The sequence below is a fragment of the Petaurus breviceps genome, unplaced genomic scaffold (genome assembly GCF_028583685.1).
Source record: "Petaurus breviceps papuanus isolate PSGF00001 unplaced genomic scaffold, PetGlider_PUasm1.0 182, whole genome shotgun sequence".
Classification (NCBI taxonomy): domain Eukaryota; kingdom Metazoa; phylum Chordata; class Mammalia; order Diprotodontia; family Petauridae; genus Petaurus; species Petaurus breviceps.
The window spans coordinates 1610664-1626970 of NW_027185786.1; the positions used below are offsets into that span (position 1 = coordinate 1610664).

The window sequence follows — 16307 nt, forward strand, 5'->3', positions numbered from 1 at the left end:
CTTTATCTGGGCTCCTGAGGTGTGAGTGAAAGTGAAAGAGTAATCTATCTTCCCTGCTACAAGGCATGGCAGAAGTGGGAAGTACTTTTGAGCCCTCTATGACATGAGTCTGTGGATTTAACTGAGATTAACTCTCATTAGTTGCTATCCAATCCTGGTAAAGTGACTAATCTGGGACCCACCTCCAAATCCCTCCAGTCCCATAGTGACCCACAGACAAGGGAAGGATTATAAGAAATCTACTTTCCCAAGGGCACAAAATACCACTCTGGTCCCAATCCCTACCCCTGTCCCAAATTCAAGGTGATATCCCAAGAAGAAAAGTGAGAGGTGAGTGGGATGGCCACTGATAGTGCTAAAAATATAGTAGCCTCAGGGTTACTCCTAGAACCCTGAAAATATGAAGCAGCAGCCACTTCTCTGAGGCCTCAGAGACTTGTAAATACAAGTGTAGGCTGTCGGAAAGAGTCCAAAGGTAAGTGCTACACCTGTAATATCTATGATGCTATGATTTCTATATTTAGATATAAGACAAGAAAAGTTACAGAAGACCTCTAGCCTCCATGGAACTCAGATCTCTCCTCTGACTTTATAGGAATCACAGCAATCCCATTTCCATATTACTGGGAAAAAGGGATCCCATTATCTTTTTCTTTGCTTGAATCTCATCCCCAACCTCTACTGCTAAACAGTGTGACCAGCCTGGGAACCAAATTTCTTAATCATTAATGTTCTTATTGGCATACTCATCTCAAGAAAAATCTACTTTTGTCCATCTGTCAGTATCTTTCACTTCCTGAGCTATCTCCCTCACTCTAAACCAGGCTATGTGTCAGGTAGTACATCAACCAAATTACCAGCTAGGACTCTTTGGTCCTGCTAAGGAGAACCACCTTCAGGCAGTGAGAGAGTTACATTTATTAAGGGCCCTGCTGTGTGCCAGACAATAACTGTGCTAAATCCTGGGGATACAAATGTAAGGAATAATCCCTACTCTCAAGGAGATTACAGTCTAGTAAGGGAGACAAGAAATACAAAATAAAAATCCCATAGTCGGAAAATACAGTTTGCTATATTTATTATTGAGATTCACAAATTACTGATAGAAAGGAAAGATGAATCTATTTGCTTTGAGAAAGCTAGTTGGTTTAATGGATAGAGTGTTGGTTCTGCAGTCAGGAAGACCTGAATTCAAATCCAGCCTCAGATACTTACTAGCTATGTGATCCTGGGCAAGTCACCTAACCCTATTTGCTTAGTTTCCTCAACTGTAAAATGAGTTTGACAACAGCACCTATCTCACAGAATTGTGAAGATCAGAAGAGATAGTTGTTTGTAAAGTGCTTACACAGGGCCTGGAACATACTAGATGCTGTATAAATGTTTCTCCCTTCTCCTTCCCTGCATGGAGGCTTTAGCTAAAGACAGCAAAAAACCTAATAAGCTGAAGAAATATCTTAAAAGTACAGATAGAATACATTCTCAAGCCATGATCATTTTTCTGCAAAAAAAGGGGAGGAGATGCTTTTTCAAAATCTGTCTCTCATCGAAGGAGTTGGTTGCATCCTACAAGCCTGCTGATAGGATACCTAAGCGTAAAAAGGTTTATTTGACAAAAGAAAAGTTAATACCAGCAGTGACCTTTGGCAGTTCACAGTGTCCAGGAAACAGTCTAAAAGAGGAAGCTCCTTTCTGAAAAGATGCATGAAAGACCATGAGAAGCTGCAGGAAGCTAAGAGAAGGGATACCAGGGCAGTAGCAGTTACCACAAAGAAAAGGGTCAGGACTCTGAAAGCAAGCAGGGAAGATCTAGAGCAAGGAATGCTGGGACCACATGTTACTGAAACCTCCCTCTCCCTTTAGCAGAGCCAAGATGGTAATCCTTTCTCCTTGGGCTCCTTAATGGAAGCCAGAAACTTTTAGCAAAACAGTATATACTGTCAGTTTAACTCAATTTAGCAAGAATTTGTTAAGTATAGAGGCAGTTAGGTGGCATAGCCGGACCTGGAGTCAGGAAGACATGAGTTCAAATCCAGCTTTATACACTTACTAGCTCTGTGACCCTGGACAAGTCACTTAACCCTTGCCTACCTCAGTTTTCTCATCTGTAAAATGGGTATAATAATGGCACTTTTTCTTTTCCTAATTAAAGGGACCATCCCTTGACTCTCTTCTTAAAGAGGCCTATTCACTGAATGGGCATTACCTCACTCTAAGTGGGTACATGAAGAGGCCTTAGTCTAAAAGGGCCAGGATCTCCCATTGCATCCTGGGTCATCTCCAGTCATCCTGATGAATATGTGGTCACTGGATCCAGGTGGCTCTGAAGGAGAAAGTGAGGCTGGTGACCTTGCACAGCCCTACCTCATTGAGTCAAATCAAAGTCAACTGCAAGTCATGTCATAATTTCCCTGATGGTCCTCTTCAAAAACGAAGGACAAACACAACCTGTGAGTAGACTGAGCTGCTTGAATAGTGACTGTAATAGTAATGGCATTTAAAGATCCCCCTGTATTGGCTTGGTTTTTGGTTTGATTGTGTTAAAACCCAGAGCTTGTTAATCCCACCTGTGGGATGGACTTGTTGACGTGAAAAGAAAGTCCTGAACTGGGAGGAGCTGGTGATGTAGATTTGTACAGACACAGGAGAGAGGCAGAAGAACTTTTTGGAAACAGGAGATAGGTGACATTGTTGTACCCATTTTATGTATGAGAAAACTGAGGTAGACAAGGGTTAAGTGACTTGTCCAGGGTCACGGAGCTTGTAAGTGTATGAAGCTGGATTTGAACTCAGGTTTTCCTGAGTCCAGATCCAGCATGATATTCACTATGCTACCTAGTTGCCTCTATAATCAACAAATTCTTGCTAAATTGAATTAAATTGACTTAGTATATAGTGTTTTGCTAATTCTGCTTTTCCCCCTTTGCATACGGAAAGGTATTTCCATATCTTTTCATATTATTCATACTTGTTCATCTTGATTACATTATAACATTCCCTTTCATTAACGTAACACAATTTAACTATTCTTCTGTTGAACATTTAGGTTGTTTGCAATTATTGAAATTTCTCCCACCAAATGAGCCTTTTTACATTTAACAGTACTATAAACAGCCTTGTAGAATGCAAGCAACCCTTTCTGATGTCAGACATCGTTTTGAAAGGGTTTTTTGACTTTGGTTTTTGCTTATTAGAAGCAATTAATGCTGCTATAAAATATCTCTGAACAGCTAGCACTCCCTCCCACCCCTCTTCCCTCTCTCTCCTTCCCCTCTTCCTTTCTCTTCCCCCTCATCTCTCTGCCTCTGTTTCTCTGTGTCTCTCTCCTTCCTTCTCCTTCTCCCTCTCCCTCTCCTTCTCCCTTTTTCCCTTCCTTCCTCTTTCTCCCTCCTCTGTCTCTCTGTCTTTCTCTCCCCTCTGATAACATTTTCAGGGGAATTCCTAACAGTGAAATTTGGTCAAAGGGTATGTTGGGGTTTGGTTTTGTTGTTGTTACTTTTACTACACGCTGACATGCTATTCTTCAATAGTTTCTAAGTTTGCAATTCTACCAGAAATGCATTAAAGTACTGAGGCAGTTCTTTGTTGACCCGATACAAACCACATAAACCACATAACATAAACCACATAAATTCTTTATTTGAGGCATGTATCCCAACCTGCTGATCCTTGTCAAGTATGACAACCACTGTTCACTGCCAATGACAACCCACCTAATCCAAACACAACTTGTAGCCTATGATTCGTGTGGAAAAAATATTAGATCCCTAAAAAATTGAAAAATCATCGTTAAATAGTATGAAGTCACAGGCAAAAAAAAATGACAACCTTATAGATATTCTTCCTCCCCCCATCCCATGAAGGCAAGAGAATCAGAAGAAAAAGATATATCTGGGGAATGAACAAAGAATACAATGTCTGAGAACTTAATTTGAATTTGAAATATACAGATTGTGGGCTTTTAGGCAGGGGTAGAGTGAACCTAATAAGAGCTGCCAATTAAAATATATTTATCTGAAATTGTGCAAGTCAGATAAAGAGATCTTCAAGGCAAAAAAGAAAGGAGGAGAGCAGCATGTAGAATATAGAATGTAGAGAAAAGAGAGGACTGGTGGTTCATGGCGGATCACCCTCTCCAAAAAGAGAGCCCATAATAAAAAGGTCTCAGACACTCTTGAGTAGAATGTGACTGGAAGCATAGGGCTTATTCTAAAGGAAAAGAATAGATGAAAAGTTGTGGGGAGCAACATTATAGACTAAGACAATATACCCATGTAGGAAATCAGGAACTTGAAGGGAGAGAGATGGATAAACAGAAATAATGATAATAATAGACTCAGAAAGTACTGACAAATATGAACTCATTTATCCTCACAACAACCCTGGGAGGGAGATGCTATTATTGTCCCCATTTTACACATGAGGAAACTAAGGCAGATAGAGGGTAAGTGACTTGTCTGGAGTCACCTAGCAGTAAGGCCAGATTTTAACTCAGGTCTTCCTGATTCCAAGCCATTCACTCTAAATAGGAATAAGTATGTATGTATGTTTGTATGTATGTATGTATGTATGTGTGTGTATATACTTACATATATAGAGATATAGTTATATATCATATGTTACAATTTAGAAAAAAGAAGGAATTAGGCATGGAATTCAAGAAATAAATTAGGATAAGACCTAGTCTATAAGGGGATACCAAAGCCTCAAAACCACATGTGGCCCTGTAGGTCTTCAAGTACAGCCTTTTGATTGAATCCAAACTCCACAAAACAAATCCCCTTAATAAAAGGATTTGTTCTCTAAAACTTGAACTCAGGCAAAAGGCCCCACCCAGGACCTACAGAGTCACATGTGGCCTCAAGGCCACAGATTCCCCACCCCACCCCAATTTAGTCCAATGCAATAGAAGCTTAAGGACTCCCCAGGTGCAATGCATTGTCATGATGAAACAATGATCGAGGACTTCAATTATCCAGACATCTGCTGAAGGTCTCTCTTGACTGAAGAAGAACAAGAAGAAACCAACTGAGTCAACTTCCTTCAATGTTAATTTAATTCTTTCAAAGTTAAAGAAGCAACAAAAAGCTCTTTGTGAACTTGCTCCTGACCCATAAGGATGAACTAGCGATAGAAGTAGAGATGATGGGAAACTTAGAAGTGATTACTCCATCTTAGAATGTGAAAGCTATTTCCAAGCATTCATAGAAAGGGCAGGTCAGATACATGGACCCAAAATTCCACAAGGGAAATCACCCCAAGAAAGTTGGGAAGTTCTCAAACATGAAGCTCTGAAGACACAAATAGTAATTATCCCATCGAAAAAGGAAAGATATTGGTGTAGCAAAGGAGATCAATATGGCCCCACAGGAAGTTCATCACCCCAATCGGATTTGTGAAATACATGCACAGAAGTTGGAAGCAAGTGCAGGTCCTGAAGGCTAAACACTTCGATTCTGTAAGAATTGTGATAGGGACCCTAAAAGCTGGACAGACAGAAAATTCAGATTATGAAAAATCAGGATTTTTTTTTATCTCTTAGAGTCAAAAGGAAGTCAAAAGAAGAACTAGGATCACACTACAGCGGGCGAATGGGATGATGATCATTGATGACAGCAAGAAGACAGAATTACTTCTCATTTTTCTTCTTGGTTGTTTTTTGTTTGTTTTCTGCCAAGGACTTGGTCTTTGAAATGGAAGATTAGAACAGAAAGATGAGTAACATGAAAATGCAACTGAACAGAAAGAATGAGGTGATAAGGTCGAATGTGCATGCCTTCAGTGAACTCAAGACACCAGGCTAGGATGAATTATGTCTTGTGGTTCCGACTGACTTGTTTATTGACCCATGGGTGGCGATCTTGGACATATCATGGGGATCAGAAGAGGTGCCAGAGGATGACAGAAGGGCAAAGGTTATTTAGATTTGAAAAAAAATTAAGAGAATATAAGCCAGTGTATTTGACTTTAATTCCAGGAAAACCTTCTAAACCATCTTATTAAATGGATGATTTGTAAGTATTTACAAAAGAAGCAATCATCAACTAAAAACTAGAATGATTTAAATAAGAATTTGTCGCATGTCAGACTACCCTAATTTCTTTTGGTGAATAGCTAACAAAAACGATATATTAGGGAAGTACTGTGGACATTACATTCTTAGATTTCAGTGAAGCATTTGACAGTTTTTAATGCTCTGCTTGGAGGAAAATGGAGAGATGACAGCACAACTACACCTCTTCATAGGAACATAGCATGATGACTGTAGAACTGAAAGGGACATTGGTGATCACCTGATTCATCCTCTTCATGTGGAAATTGAGGCTCAGAGGTGTGAACTAATGGTTCCAAGTGCATACAATTGTAAGTAGCAGAGCTAGGATTCAAACTTGCTCTTTCCAAGGTGTCATGTTGCATATCAGAACTGGGTGGATGGCAAGACCAGAAGAGTTGTCACTAATAAGTACATCTCAACTTGAAAAATGTCTCCAGGGGAGTGCCACAAAGATCTTCTCTGCTATTTAAGATTTTGTCACTGGCCCTCTGGTATTCAACATTTTAATTAATGACTTGGATAGTATAATGGCAAACACACTTGCGTACCCAGGATAGCTGCTAGCACAGGTTCTTAGATCTGCTTTATTAGGAAAGATAGCTGTTTAAGGGGTCAACTATCTTTTTTTTAATTACATTCACTAGTTCACGGGAAAAATTAGCACCCTGAACTTAAGAGAAAGTACAAAGGAAATACAGAGAAAATACAAGCAGAGAAATAAAATACCAACAGACAGGGCTTCTAACTGTCTGAGAAATTAGCACATATCAACAGATAGATCCAACTGTCTGACCAAAGCATACATAGTTACCAGGGAGAGAAGCACCAACATCTGGGTTTTTCAAAGTTGTGGGGGAAGGGAAGGGTTCTTTAATGGCTACCCAGAGTCTTATCTGGTCAAATCACAAGAACACACTTCCAATGAGTGAACCCCCAAAGCAAAATGCTAACCTCAGAATATATATATGCCCTTTTTTAGAGCCAGAGGGCATCACAACCCTCCTGACTCAGTGCCTAATTAGAATTTAAGATGTGAAAGCCTTCCTATAAGCAAGCCTCCCCTAAGTAAGTTTCCCTTAATGGGCTCCACCTGAGGCCGATTAATGGGTGGAGAAGATTTCCTATCCCATTAATATTACAGATAAGTAGAGAGATAATTGAACCAAAGAATAGAGAGCTAGGCCTAGAGTCACTAAGACCTGAGTTCAAATACAGCCTCACAAGTAACTAGCTGTATGACCCTGAATAAGTCACCTAACCTCTGTCTACCTCAGTTTCTCCATCTGTAAAATGAGGATAGCAAGAGCATCTCCCTTCCAGGGTTGTTGTGAGGATTAAATGAGATATCTGTAAAGTGCTTTGCAAACCTTAAAACACAATAGAAATGCTAGCTATTATTGGCATCATTATTATTATGGCCATATCTGTCAAATTTGTAAATGACACAAAGCCAGGAGGGATGGACAGTACAATGGTTGATGAGCTCAAATTTAAAAAGAACTTGAGAGGCTAGTACTTTGGACTATCTGCTGGAATTCTAATGCAGTGGAGACAAATTGGGCTAAATGTAAAGTCCTATCCTTGGATTCAAAATATCAAAGTCATATTTAAAAGATGAAAGAAAGACAGTTAGACGGGAGGGTGTGTGGAAAAGGTCTGAGGAATTAGTGAATGCCCAATATTAGGCAACTATGTGAGAGTGATGCTAAGAAACATATCATTCTTGAACTGCATTAAGAGAGGCAATGGGTTCGGAGCTAAGTTGGCAATGTTCCATTTATACTCTACTCTAGTCCGACCATGGGCAGGTGGGAAGAATGCCAGACCTGGAGTCAGGAAGACTCATCTTTCTGAGTTCAAATCTGGTCTCAGATACTTCTTAGCTGTGTGATCCTGGCCAAGCCACTTCACCCTGTTTGCCTCAGTTTACTCATCTGTCAAATGACCTGGAAAAGGAAATATCAAACCACTCCAGTATCTTTGCCAAGAAAACCACAAAAGGGGTCACAAAGAGTCAGAAGTGACTGAAAAATTACTAAACAACAAAGCTAGTCAGACCACAGCTAGAATATTGTGTTGGGTTCTAGATTCCAGATTCTAGAAAAGACATTGATAAAATGAAGACCATCGAATGAGGTTTATGTGGGTTGTGAAGGGCTCTTCATTCAAAGGATTAGTTGTGATATAGCCAAGAAGGCAGAGAAAATAGAAACAATACAGTCAAGCTTCCTCCATAACTGCTCCAACAACATTCTTGGACTTAGTTGTAAATAGGAAATCAGAATAACTTCACTGGTTCATCTTTTCAACCCAAGTGACCGGGTCAGAGATTGTGTAGAAGGGTTGCGTCAGGGTCACCAACTCAGTGTCCAGAGCTCTGAACTAAAAATGTAATGTAAAAGACCAATAGAAGTCAATGGCTACATGGGACAAGAAGAAATGTTGAAATAAAAGCCAAAAAGGTTGGAAAGTAGAGAAAAGTGTAAAGTATCTCATAGCAAAAACAACTGACCTGAAAAAGAGATGAAGGAGAAAGGAAAATTTAGGAATTATTTGGCTACCTGAAAGTCATGACCAGAAAAAGAACCTAGATATCATATTAAAAGAAATCATAAAATAAAACTGCACAGATCTCTTAGAACAAGAGGGCCAAGTGAAAATAGAAAGAGTTCACCAGTGTCTTCCTGAAACAACTCCAAAATGAAAACTTCTAGGAATGTTATAACCAAAATTCCAGGTCAAAAAAATATAATGCAAGTTTACAGAAAGAAGGAGTTTAATGTACAAAGAAACCATAATCAAGATCACCAAAAATTTAGCAGCTTCAATCACAGTATAAAGAAGCAAAAAGCATCAAATATGATATTACAAAGGCAAAAGACATAGGTTTATAATCAAAGATAACATTCCCAGCAAAACTGAGTATATCCTACTCAGGAGAAGAAACATTTATATGATGAAATAGAGCACTTCCAACCATTACTGATGAAAAGACTAAAGTTGAATTGAAATTTTGAAATATAAAAATATGTACAAGGGGTGTCTAGGTGGTGCAGTGAATAGAGCACCAACCCTGGAGTCAGGAGGACCTGAGCTCAAATCCAGTCTCAGACACTTAACACTTACTAGCCATGTGACCTTGGGCAAGTCATTTAACCCCAACTTCCCTCCAAAAAGCAAAAAAAAAAAATTATGTACAGAGAATGGTATAAATTGGCAAACAACTGGAAAAGATTTTTCAAGGCTGAAATGTTTATATTCTAATGGAGGGAATATTATGATACAAGTATTCCCTAAGAATTGTGATGTCATCTGGAGTCAGAGAGGGAATCAAATAAGATGGAAGACCTGGAAGTGATTTTAGTTGTGTTCTGATTATCTTAAAAGGGGAAGGGAAAGAGAGTGGAGAAAAGATACACTACAGAAGAAAAGGTGAGAAATGGGGCAGAGGGGATTTATCTCACATAATCAAGGGGACAAGTAAAAGTTTATACAAAATGAAAGGATGGGAGAGAGTCAGTCGAACATATCTTTGAACTATTTCAGAGTCAAGTGAGCAGAACTAGAGGAACAATTTTTGCTATAATAAAAACAACCATAAAAACTAACAATTTTGAAAAACTTGATAGCAATGATCAATCACGATCCCAGAAGACTGATGATTTAGAATGCCACCCACCTTCTGACAGAGAGGTGACATGGCCAATGGGAAATGTGTTTGCTTGATTGTGTGTATTTATTGCAGGAAGAGGTTGGTTTTATTTTTTAATTTTTCTCCCAGAAAGCATGAAGTAAGTAGGTAGGAAAGAGAATAGATGTTCATCAAATGAAAAAGATCAAATTTAATTTTTAAAAATATCAATTGCAGAATGAGGTATGTACAGAGAATAGTAGACTTAGGGGGAATATTATGGCAGTTTTCAAGCATTTAATAGATTGTAATGTGGGAGAGAGGTTAGATCTGTTCTGGTTGCACTAGCAGGACAAAACTAGCTATAATGGGTGGTTATTGTGAAAAAAAAATAGGCATATAAAATTTTCATTAATTAGACCCACCTAAGTGTAATAGGCCATATGAACTGGTTACAGGCCATGGAGGAGCTTGAGAAAGATTTTGAAAACCAAATAAGTGGTGAGTTTCTTCTCAAGATCTTTGAACAAAATCCAAATAACCAATTTTCAGGTATGTTGTAGGGGGAATTTCCTGTTCAGTTTTGGATTACACTAGATGGCCTCTGAAGTCCTCACTAACTTTGATATTCTGTGATTCTGTGTCTGTTCTGCCTAAAGTTCTTACTTGTGTCATGGGCCCCTTTTGTCAGTCAGAATTCCTGCACCAAAAGCTTCCAAGAAAAATATGAATTGGTTACAGGCCAGAGAGGAGCTCAAGAAGGATTTTGAAAATCAAGTAAGAGAAGTGGAGGAAAAATTGGGAAGAGAAATGAGAATGATACAAGAAAATCATGAAAAGTGAGTCAACAACCTGACTGAAGAAAATAATACTTTAAAAAATAGACTAATTCAAATGGCAAAAGAGGCTCAAAAAGGCAATGAGGAGAAGAATGCCTTAAAAAGTCGAATTTGCCAGATGGAAAAAGAATCTTAAAAGCTCACTGAAGAGAATCATTCCTTCAGAATTAGATTGGAGCAAATGGAAGCTAGTGATTTTATAAGAAATCAAGACAATATAAAACAGATCCAAACAAAAAATAGAAGGCAATGCGATATGTCTCATTGGAAAAAAAAAAAACACTGACCTGGAAAATAGATCCAGGAGAGATAATTTTAAAATTATTGGACTACATGAGAGCCATGATTAAAAAAAGAGGCTAGAAATCATCCTTCAAGAAACTCTCAAGGAAAATTGCCCTGATGTTCTAGAACCAGAGGGCAAAATAGAAATTGAAAGAATTCACTGATCACCTCTTGAAAAAGATCCCAGAAAGAAAACTCCTAGGAATATCATAGCCAAATTCCAAAGTTCCAAGGTGAAGAAGAAAATATTACAAGCAGCCAGGAAGAAACAGTTTGAGTATTGTGGAAACACAATCAGGATAACACAAAATCTAGCAGCTTCTACATTAAGGGACTGAAGGGCTTGGAATATGATATTCCGGAGGTCAAAGGAGCTAGGATTAAAACCAAGAATCACCTATCCAGCAAAACTGAGTATAATGCTTCAGGAGAAAATGTGGTCATTCAATGAAATAATAGAGGACTTTCAAGGATTCTTGATGGAAAATCCAGAGCTGAACAGAAAATTTAACTTTCAAATACAATAAGCATGAAAAGTTAAGCAGGAAAAAGAAATCATAATGAACTTATTAAAGCTGAACTATTTACATTCCTACATGAAAAGATAATAATTGTAACTCATGAGACTTTTCTCAGTATGAGGATACTTGAAGGGAATTTATATGTATATATGTATGTATGTATACATGCATATATATGTATGTATAGGAGGGTGTAAATGTGTGTGAATATATATATGAGCATATGTATATGTGTGTACATGTATACATAGACAGAGAGCACAGGATCAGTTGAATAGAAAGGGCTGATACCTAAAATATAAAATTAAGAGATAAGAGAGGAATATATTGGGAGAAGGAGAAAGGTAAAGATAGATTCAGGTAAATTATCTCATATAAAAGAAGCAAGAGAAAACTGTTACAATGGAGGGGAAGAGCAGGAATGTGAAAGGGAACGGGTCAACCTTACTCTCATTGAATTTGACTTAAGGAGGGAATAACATACATACTCAATTGGGTTTCTTACCCTACAGGAAAGTAGGGGGAAAGGGGATAAGAGGGGGGATGATGGAAGGGAGGGCAGGTTGGGGGAGAGGGTAGTTAGAAGCACAAACTTTTGAAAAGGGAGAGGATAAAAGTAGAAAATAGAATAAGTGGGGAGCAGGATAGGATGGAGGGAAATATAGTCAGTCTTTCACAATATAACTACTATGAAAATGTTTTGTGTTACTACACATGTACAACCTATATTTAATTGCTTGTCTTCCAAGTGGGGTGGGCGAGGAGGGAAAAAGGGAAAGAATCTGGAAATGAAAGTTTTAAAAACAAATGTTAAAAAATTGTTTTTTACATGTAACTGGGAAATAAGATATATAGGCACTAGGGTATAGAAATCCAGCTTGCGGCTACTAAAAAATTAGAGAGGGGATGGGGGAGGATATAAGAGAGAAAAGATTTGGGGAAGGGGTATTCAGTAGGCTAGCTAACTTGGGGTGGGATAGGAGAAAGATGGGGAGAAATTTGTAACTCAAAATCTTGTGGAAATGAATGTTGAGAACTAAAAATAAATAAATAAATCAGGAAAAAATGCATAAAATACCTGGAATTACAAAGGATACCAATTATGCAGAAATAGTTATTAAAATGTTAAAAAGTAAATTCCCAGATCTCATGTTAAGAACTCCTATTCTAGAACTCCAAGCCTAAACCTCAAGACCCTCATTCATTCATTCACTAAACATTCATTGAACACTTCCTTTCCTAGCACTTCTTCCCTAGGCATAGCTAGTTATGGAAAAGTCCCACAATCTTCCTACACTCCTCGCCCTGTCCTCTTTATATCCACACTCCAGAGAAACTAGCCTTTCCAACTGAGATAGAGATGACCCTGATACTTAGAGCTGAATATCAGTGTGATGGCTGAAAGAAAAGCAATGGACTGGCTTAAAGAAAAAAGACACAACTGCCCTTGGATACCCCTCTTGGCAGTGTGATACACGATTTTTTTTCCTTAGGTCTTAGCATAGACAGAGGGAGGGTCAGACATGAGGTCCTTTCATTGTATCTGGTCAAGAAGCCATTTTCACAATTCCCCAAGGATAATGTGGGTACCAGAGTCAGTGCTCAGAAGCCAGGGTCATTCAGAGCACATGTCTGAACTGAGAAGCTACAATGGCTGTTCTTTCCTGAGGACTGACCCCTCATTTCTCTGTAGTAGACTTCCCAAGTTTTGGCAAAAGCAAAAATCCATGCTCTCAAAAATTAGATGATTTAGGGATAGGGCCAGAGTCAGATACAGAGAATTTCCTCTGAGAATTATACTAAAATACACTAAAACGGTCTGAAAATGAAAAAGGCTGCCTCTTGAGTAATAACTTCTCCATGTCTGGAAGAGTTCAGACAGGGGCCAGATGACCACTTCAGGGAATAGAGTGGAGAGATTTATGCATTGGGACTAGGTTCAAGCATTAGTTTGGACTAAATGACCTCTAAAGGCCCTTCCACCTTCAAAATGATTTGATTCTATTAAGACATCTTGCAAATAAACTAAGAAACTCCATACGTCTCTGAATCCAGCAAGCACACCAAGTAACAGAATCAACAAATCGTCACAGGCATTACTGAAGTAGACTTTGGGGTACGGAGAAAAGAGTGAATGGATACCTAGCTCATTAATGTTGGAGAGGGTCAGCAGCAAGTTTTCACACACACACACACACACACACACACACACACACACACACACACACACACACACACACACACCCTCCTACTTCCCACCCTTGCATCCGGTCCTCCTGGAAGTTATGGTGCAAGGTAGCCCTAAAAAATGGGTGTGATGCCTACTTACACAGGGGTGTGGTGGTACAGTTTGACTTCCTCCCAGCTCCAACTCAGTTCTTTCAATAATAATGCCTTTAGCCCTCAAATGAAGAGTCTAAGAGAAAATAAAGATACCAGATTTCTTATCCAGGGAATCTAGAAATAATGTTATATGCTTATGAAGTCACCTGAATATTTATGTCTTAGTTTTTAAAAACTCACTCACTTTGAGTCAATAAAATAAAATTAATTAATCCTTCAACAAGCATTTATTAAGCACCTACTATTTGTAGGGCACTGTGCTAAATACTGGGTATAGAAAGAAAGGCAAAAACAAAAAGTCAATAGAAGCAGAAGGCGTGTTGGACCTCAAAGCCCCAGGCCACTGTAGGAGGTAGAACTGGTACAGCCTGCTGAGGAATCACCCACATCACTTTGGCCCTTCTCTGATATCATGACTTTGTCATCCCTGAGAACATTTTGTGCTCTGGAGATCCTGTTGCAACTGGAGACTGAGTGATCAAAAGAGGTTAAAAGACTCGTATGTGGTCATACAAAAAAATAACAACTATTAGAGGTGACTAAGATGATAGAAAGGAAAATGACAAATGCTGGAGGGGGTATGGGAAAACAGGAATGCTAAAGCATTGTTGGTGGAGCTGTAGAATAGCTGGTGAACTGGTCTGGCCACCCTGGAGAACAATGTGGAACTGTGCCCAAAGTGTTATAAAATTGTATATACCCTTTGGCCCAGAAATACCACTACTAGACCTGTATCCCAAGAAGGTCAAAGGAAAAATACCCATATATACAAAAATATCTATAGCAACTCTTTTTGTGGCGGCAAAGAATTGGAAACTGAGGAGGTATCTATCAACTGGAGAATGGCTGGGCAAGTTATGATGTATTAATGTGATAGAATACTATGGTGCTATAAGAAATAATGAAGGGGATGGTTTCAGAAAAGCCTCGGAAAATCTACGTGAACTGATGCAGTGTGAAGTAAGCAGAACCAGGAGAACAGTCTACAGAGCAATATTGTAAGGAAAATCAGCTGTGAAAGACTTATTAACTCCAGACAATATAATGACCCCTCCCACAACTCCAAAGAACACATGATATAAAATACTATCCACTTCCAAAGAGACAACTGATGAACTCGGGATGCAGAATGAATCATATTTTTTCCTTCATTTTTCTTTAACATGACTAATGTAGAAATATTTTGTGTGTGACTGTGTATGCATAACGTAAACTATTTCTTGGCTTCTCAATGGGTGGGGAAGGGCGTGGAGGGAGGGAGAGAATGAAGAATGAAAATTTGAATTAAGAAAACTGTCAGAGGTGGGATTCAAACCTGGTTCTTTCTGACTCTTAAGTCAAGAATTTTATCTACTACTTCCTAACTGAAATGGGAAGGACTCACAACTAAGTAACTAAGTCATTTTGACTATTTAAACTGCACAAAATAAAAATAAAGGACATATGAAGAAAGACACTATATGCACCTAGAGAAAGAACTGATGAATGGAAGTGTGTATAGAATAATTTTACATAAATACACCTATTTGTGTCTAATGGCAGCCATCTCTAGTGGGCGGGGGGGGGGGGGGGGCCCCCGCGGGCCGGGAAGATAAAAAGAGAAAAAAAGGCATTTACATGATAATGTTTTATTGGAGTGAATAACAAGTTATACCCAGTAGATTTGCAGGTTCATGTACAATCATCCTTTTTATTGTACTGTGCTATGGAAATGCTTATTTTGTTTCATGAATTGAAAATAAAATACATTTTTTAACAAAAGAAAGAAACAAGTACTCACAACAACCCTCACGTAAATTAGCAGTCTCCGCAGTGTTCAACCCTCCCCACAAAGATCTGTGTACGTTTTAGGATTTACAGCTCTGCCCCAGGTAGTGCTGCTTGGGGTGCAGATGGGGTTGGGGAGACACAATTCTGGGGGACTTGTTTGCTTTACAGCCCCGAGCACATTCTCCAGCTACAGTAAATAGCATTCACTCCCTATTCTAGGAGACTAACTTCCTGACTAGTCCATATGGGAAGCACCTCGGGGTTTGTTTATAGCCCCAAAACACTCACTGATGTTTTGGGGGTTTTTTTGCTTTTTTTTTTTTAGGGCAATTGGGGTTAAGTGATCTGCCCAAGGTCACATGGCTAATTAAGTGTTAAGTGGCTGAGGCCACATTTTGAACCCGGGTCCTCCTGACTCCAAGACCAGTATTCTATTCACTGTGCCACCTAGCCGCCCCACACGCACTAATGTTATTCATAAATTTTGTTTTGCAAATACCCCACAATCCTAGAACTCACACAGAATCCATAGAAATTCTTTTTTCTAGCACCTTGGAAATTAATCTGCTTCCAACCCCACAAAGGCACAGTGACTTATTACCATTTCTCTCCTTTCTCAATAACCAGATGATACGTGTTCTTGCTCATGTCAACACTTTCTTCTGTGTCTGGAAATTCAGGGGTATCAATTCTCTCTGTCTCTCTGTCCCTCTGTCTCTCTGTCTCTCTCTGAGTCTGTCTCTCTTTCTCTCTCTGTATTTCTGTCTCTCTGCATTTCCTTCTCTTTCTCTGTGTGTGTGTCTCTGTCTTTCAGTCGAGAGAGAGAGAGAGAGAGAGAGAGAGAGAGAGAGAGAGAGAGAGAG

General features: G+C 39.0%; 1 protein-coding gene across 1 annotated transcript in view; it reads left to right on the forward strand.

The window, feature by feature from the left end:
- IL1A (interleukin 1 alpha) overlaps positions 1–16307 on the forward strand; it is a 379947-nt gene that overhangs the window by 304249 nt on the left and 59391 nt on the right. The window lies entirely within an intron of this gene.